Source organism: Theropithecus gelada, chromosome 20, assembly GCF_003255815.1.
Source record: "Theropithecus gelada isolate Dixy chromosome 20, Tgel_1.0, whole genome shotgun sequence".
NCBI lineage: Eukaryota > Metazoa > Chordata > Mammalia > Primates > Cercopithecidae > Theropithecus > Theropithecus gelada.
The window spans coordinates 71,473,581-71,480,222 of NC_037688.1; the positions used below are offsets into that span (position 1 = coordinate 71,473,581).

The window sequence follows — 6,642 nt, forward strand, 5'->3', positions numbered from 1 at the left end:
TGACTGGGCGCGGTGGCTCACGCCTGTAATCCCAGCACTTTGGGAGGCAAAGGTGGGCGGATCACTTGAGACCAGGAGTTCGACACCAGCCTGGCCAACATGGTGAAACCCTGTCTCTACTAAAAATACAAAAATTAGCCGGGCGTGGTGGTGTGCACCTGAAGTCCCAGTGACCAGGGATGCTGAGGCAGGAGACTCGCTTAAACCTGGGAGGCAGAGGTTGCAGTGAGCCGAGATCGCACCACTGCAATCCAGCCTGGCTGACAGAGCAAGACTCCGCCTCAAAACAAAAACAAACAAACAAACGAAAAACAGTCTCACTGTCGCCCGGGCTGAGTGCAATGACACAATCACAGCTCACTGCAGCCTCAAAATCCCGGGCTCAAGCAGTCCTCCTGCCTCACCCTCCCAAGTAGCTGGGACTACAGGCGTGCAACACCACACCTGGCTATTTTTAATATTTTACTTGAGACAGTGGTCCTGCTATCTTGACCAGGCTGGTCTCAAAATCCCGGCCTCAGCGATTCTCCCGCCTTGTCTTTCCAAAGTGCTAAGATTACAGGCATGAGCCACCACACCCAGCCAGAACTGTAATAATAATTATTATTTTGCATCACACCAGCTGTGCAGAGGATTTGAATCAGCATTGCCATGAAGTCAGACCCACCTGGTCCCATTCTCAGCTTGCTTCTTGCTAATAACAGCAGTGGCTGCCAGCTCACCCATGTCACTAGACGCCAGGCATGATTCTAAGCAAATCATGCGTAGTATCCCAATTAATCCTCACAAGAACTGTATGAATCAGGTGTAACTATTATTACCCTCATTTTGCAATGAGGAAACTGGGGCATAGGGTTAAATAACGGGCTTGGTCACACTGCAGGTAGATAGCAGAGCCCTGGTGGGGGGTGGGTTCTAACCCCCGGCAGCTTAATTTTATAGCCATGCCTTCATTTTCATCTCTAACCTGAGGCTGTCACACCAGTCACTGGAGCTTCACTTGTATGTTTTTTTGTTTGTTTGTTTGTTTTGTTTTTTTCTTTTGCCAGATCTGTCCAAGTCCCCAACTGTTCTGTTATTTAATTAATATTTTCTGCAAATTAAGTTACATGATTTCCTTAAGTAAATTTTATTTCAAGGGAAATGTTTCATTACATATGTGGAAGGTAGAATCACCCGCAACAAAGAGGTAACCCTTAAGCAATGCAACGAAATCCAAACAATGTAAGTTCTAGGTAGATACTGCTGTGTTCTAAGTATTTGCTGTGTGCTGAGCAAAAGGTCTGCTCTGTGTTTGGTTGAGAGACAGAAAAAGAAAGAAGGAGGCCAGGCACAGTGGCTCACGCCTGTAATCCCAGCGCTTTGGGAGGCCGAGGTGGGCGGATCACCTGAGGTCAGGAGTTTGAGACAAGCCTGGCCAACATGCTGAAAACCTGTCTCTACTAAAAATACAAAAATTATCCAGGCATGGTGGTGCACACCTGTAATCCCAGCTACTCGGGAGGCTGAGGCAGGAGAATCAGTTGAACCTTGGAGGCAGAGGTTTCAGTGAGCCAAGATCATTGCCACCGCAATCCAGCATGGGTGACAGACTGTCTCAAAAAAAAAAAAAAAAAAAGAAAAAGAAAAAGAAAAGAAAAGAAAAGATAAAAAGAAGAAGAAGAAGGAGAGGCTGGGTGCAGTGGCTCACGCCTGTAATCCCAGCACATTGGAAGGTTGAAGTGGGTGGATCACATGAGGTCAGGAGTTCAAGACCAGCCTGGTCAACATGGTGAAACCCCATTTCTACAAAAATACAAAAATTAGCTGGGCATGATGGCAGGTACCTGTAGTCCCCAGCTATTTGGGAGATTGAGGCGGGAGAATTGCTTGAACCCAGGAGGTGGAGGTTGCAGTGAGCCAAGATTACGCCATTGCACTCTAGCCTGGGTGACAGAGTGAGACTCTGTTTCAAAAAAAAAAGGGAGAAGGAGAAGGGGGAGTATTAGCAAGCATTAGAGAGGTGTTTATGGCACAATAGCACCAACATGAGACTTTCATTTTGACTTAAGCAGAAAGACTACAAGAGGATGAAAATATGAAATCATGGTTTCACAGAGGAGAAAGAGGCCTCAATGTTTTATGAAAATGTCCATGTTTCGCCTAAAACTCCCACCCAGAGACCCTCCAGGGCACTCGTCCCATGCCTGGAGAAACACTGCCAGCTGTGTGTTATTGACAAGTAGCCCCTTCAGTGATGCTGGGCCTCAGTTTTCTCACCTGTGAAATGGCATAGGCACCCAGAGCTCAGTGTGTGAAGGATTAAAAGAAAGTGGTAATAGGCCTGGCAAGGTGGCTTATGTCTGTAATCCCAGCACTTTGGGAGGCCAAAGCAAAGGCAGGCGGATTGCTTGAACTCAGGAGTTTGAGGCCAGCTTGGGCAACATGGTTGAAACCCCATCTCTACCCAGAAAAAAAAAAAAAAAAAAGCCAGGTGTGGTGGCATTCACCTATAGTCCCAGCTATTCCAGAGGCTGAGGCACGAGAATCGCTTGAACATGGAAGGTGGATGTTGCGATGAGCCAAGGTCATGCCACTGCACTCCAGCCTGAGTGACAGAGTGAGACCCTGTCTCCAAAATAATAATAATAATAATAAAATAAATAGTGATAATAAACTGTGCAGCCCGGTGTACGTGCTCAACTAAAGGGATGATATTCCCAGGTCAGGCTGGATCCTAACTCAGGGGACCCTGGCTCTGTCCCCAGCTTGTACTGTTGAAAATGAAACCCCCAGCTTGCCCATCTCTGGGCATCTTTCTGCCATTTGTTGCCGAGTCCTCTTATAGCCAGCCTGTTGACAGGAAAGGCCTCAGTTGCCAGAAGTTGGGTCAAAGTGAAACTGCCTCAGGTCCAGCCTGGGCAGGGATGTGGGGGCAGGGGAGGAAGGCACACTCAAGCCTTAAAGCAGGTCCCCCTTCATTGGATTCACAATGGGGAAACTGAGGACCAGAGATGTGGGCCCAGCTCCCTTTGCAGGCATTAGGAGGGAATTGGGTATGATTACCCAAATTGCAAATTTGATCACCTTATAACCCCAGTTATACACTTAGCTCCCACTGCAAATAAAAATTACTGTCAGCTCACCCTTATCTAGCACATTCCAGTTAGGTATTATTATTGTCTACTTTTACAGATGGGGAAACTGAGGCCAGGAGAGGTTATATTTCTTGTCCACGATTTCACAGGTAGTCGAAGTAAAAGAAGCAGTATTTGAACCAAGCAAGGTGACTCCACAGTGTTCCAGCGGCTCTCAACTGCTAGATATTCAAATATGACCGCTTTTCCATTAAACTTGAGGCCCCCCCACCATCTGGCCTCAATGTACATTTCCAACCACATCTCGTTCCTGTCACACTCCTCATCTGCTCCCGTTTACCCCAATTTCTCATGGTTCCCTAGGCTTTCCTAGCTCCCCAGGGAAAGCCTTTGCTGTTTTGCTTGCTTTCTTTTCACTTGGCAAACTCCTACTCAACCTTCAAAACCCAGCTCAGCAAATACCTCCCCTAGGAGGCTCTCCTTGACTTTTTCCACTGGGTCCCACTGCCTCTGTTAAAGTCCACGTGAGGGACTGCCAAGAGGTTGCTCTGTCTTACAGATTGAGTGCCAAGAGGGCAGGGACCTCTCTGAGAGAGTTTAACCTCTGTAACATAAGCAAGTTTACTTAATCACTGATTAAACCACTTCGTGCCTCAGTTTCCCCATTTGTTGATCATGAATTATCATTGTCACTATCTCCCAGGACTATTAAGGGGATGTAAATGCTTGAATATTGTGAAGTGCTTAGAATCATGCCTGGTACAAAGAAAGTTCTCTAGAAAAAAAAAAAAAATTCTCTAGAGATGAGATACCAGTCCCACATCAAGTGCAGATAATGGGCTAAGTAACCAAGGAGCAATGGCGACAAGGATGCCAATGGGGTGGGGCGCGGTGGCTCACACCTGTAATCCCAGCACGTGGGGAGGCTGAGGCGGGCAGATCACTTTAGATCTGGAGTTTGAGACCAGCCTGGGCAACATGGCGAAACCCCGTCTCTACTAAAAATACAAAAATTAGCCGAGTGTGGTGGTGTGTGCCAGTAATCCCAGCTTCTCAGGAGGCTGAGGCAGGAGAATCACTTGAACTCAGGAGATGGAGGTTACAGTGAGTTGAGATTGCACCACTGTTCTCCAGCCTGGGTGTCAGAGCAAGACTCCATCTCAAAAAAAAAAAAAAAAAAAGGGATGCAACGGAGGGAAGGAGGAACCAGGGCACAGGGGTGAAGGAGACACTAACTCAGCCCCTCCCCAGGTGCAGATATGGTGTCCCGCCCCATCACGTGTCAGGCATAAAACTGGTGAATATTTTCTTTCTTTTTTCTTTTCTCCAAATTCCTGGTTTAATAAAGACTTGTTTGTTTTGAGGAAAAAAGGTCCCAAACATCAGGCTGTTCACAAAAATAACCCACAGTATCAACGTTAGAAAGCAAATCTTTTTTTTTTTTTTTTTTTTTTTTGAGACAGAGTCTCGCTCCGTCGCCCAGGCTGGAGTGCAGTGGCGCAATCTCGGCTCACTGCAAGCTCCGCCTCCTGGGTTCACGCCATTCTACTGCCTCAGCCTCCCAAGTAGCTGGGACTACAGGCGCCCGCCACCACGCCCGACTAATTTTTTTTTTTTTTTGTATTTTTTAGTAGAGACAGGGTTTCACCGTGATAGCAAGGATGGTCTCAATCTCCTGACCTCGTGATCCACCCGCCTTGGCCTCCCAAAGTGCTGGGTTTACAGATGTGAGCCACCACGCCTGGCCTAGAAAACAAATCTTAAGACTATAACACTAATTATTTTTCTAGAGGCTGCATTTGAGGTGCCAACTCTCATTCACAAAAATACATTGTTACATTTGTACATTTGTTACATTGTACATTGTTACACATGCCAACTCATTCACAAAAATACATTGTTACATTTGTACATTTCTTACATCCTACATTGTTACACAGCACACTGATGTAGGAGTGTAACACACATACTTCTAACTCAAAGCTGCTTTTAGGAGCTCATCAACTCAATGAGATTGCCTTTGCAGTTAGGGAAGCAACTACTGAACTTATGTATGAATGAAAAGAACTGCACTCCCTACATGACAAGAGATTATTTTGGAGACAGTTGATAAAACCATACATCTTTTTTATTGTTAAGTCATAAAGAGGTGTCAAAATTAAAAGCAAAAATTACAGGGTAAGACTTAAAACTACGAGGAGTGTCAGAGGAAGTGAAAATGGGACTAGGCTCAGGGCAATATGAATTAATGAACATGGGAAGGACAAGGATGAGGAGGACGGTGAGCACATGCTGAAGATACTAGAAGAGAGGATCTGGTGAAACATTTGACCTTAGACAAGCACCTAGGCAAAGAAATAACGGGCTAAGATTTCTAAGCCCCTTTATGTGCTTACAAGTCATCTTCGCCATTGGCGCTGTCTGTCATGCTCTCCTTCCTCAGCCTCCTTTTCATCATCCTTGATCAACTCCAGCTGGTCATCCTCCCATCTTCATTATCCTCATCATCCACGAGGTCCCTCTCCTCAGCAGAGTCATGTGCACCCCCCTCAGACTCTATCTTCACATGAGTCTCATGTGAGCTGCTGCTCTGCTCCTCTTCGGACTTATCATTCTTCATCTCTACTCCTTGTTTGCTCTGTTTCTTTTCCATTTTTTCCAGGTTTTCCAGGAGAGAATCCACGTTTCATTTTATCTGGGTCAACTCCTTCTTAATGACCTGAAGGTCATCTCCTTTCAACTTTCCAGACTTGGAAGATCCCTGCTGTCCACTCTTACAAATGAAGCCACTTTTGCCCCTTCGTGAAGTGTTTCCTCATACACGCTGACATTTCAAGGGCACTACAGCCCCAGCAATAGAAGGAGGAGGAGGTACACGTGCTGGGTAACTGCACATCCTATCATAATAGTCCCATTAAAAGTCATAGTCCAAGTCAAAAGAGGAGCTGAGTAGAGGGATGGAGAAGGGTGTTCTGTTTCTGACCCATACATCTCCACTGCTGATCATTTCACGCCTGCTTTTCCTCGGTTCACTGTTGGCTCTGCAGCCAGGTTAATATCTAACACCCGGCCAGCGATTATTCTGCCATCCGCTCCTGCTACAGCAGCCCGGGCATTTCTCTCATTAACATATTGAACGAAAGCAAAGCCCTTATGAACAACGCAGCCCACACTTTTGCCATACTTGGAAAAGATTGCCTCCACATCAGATTTCTTTACCACAAGAGTGTTGAGATTCCCAATGAACACACGTTCATGGGGCGAGGATCTGTCTTGTTGGTAACATTGCTGGCCATTGTGTTTGATGATAAGGTTTCTCACAAAGCCGAAAACGTAGCTGAAGATCAAAAATATCTCACAGGAGCAGGGAGGGAGAAGAGATTCAGTTCTGAGTCTCCTACTCCTGGGTTCTACGTGGCGAAGCCAACTGCTGCTCGCGGTCGGCAACACGGCCACAACCGCTCAGTCTTCATCTCTTCACCCCCACCCCCTTTCTTTAAAAAAAAAATAGAGGCTGGGCTCGGTGGCTCACGCCTGTAATCCCAGCACTTTGGGAGGCCGAGAC

At 46.4% G+C, this 6,642-nt stretch overlaps 1 pseudogene; it reads right to left on the bottom strand.

The window, feature by feature from the left end:
* Window positions 1-5,469: 5,469 nt before the first annotated feature.
* Window positions 5,470-6,373, bottom strand: LOC112613899 (annotated as a pseudogene).
* Window positions 6,374-6,642: the final 269 nt, after the last annotated feature.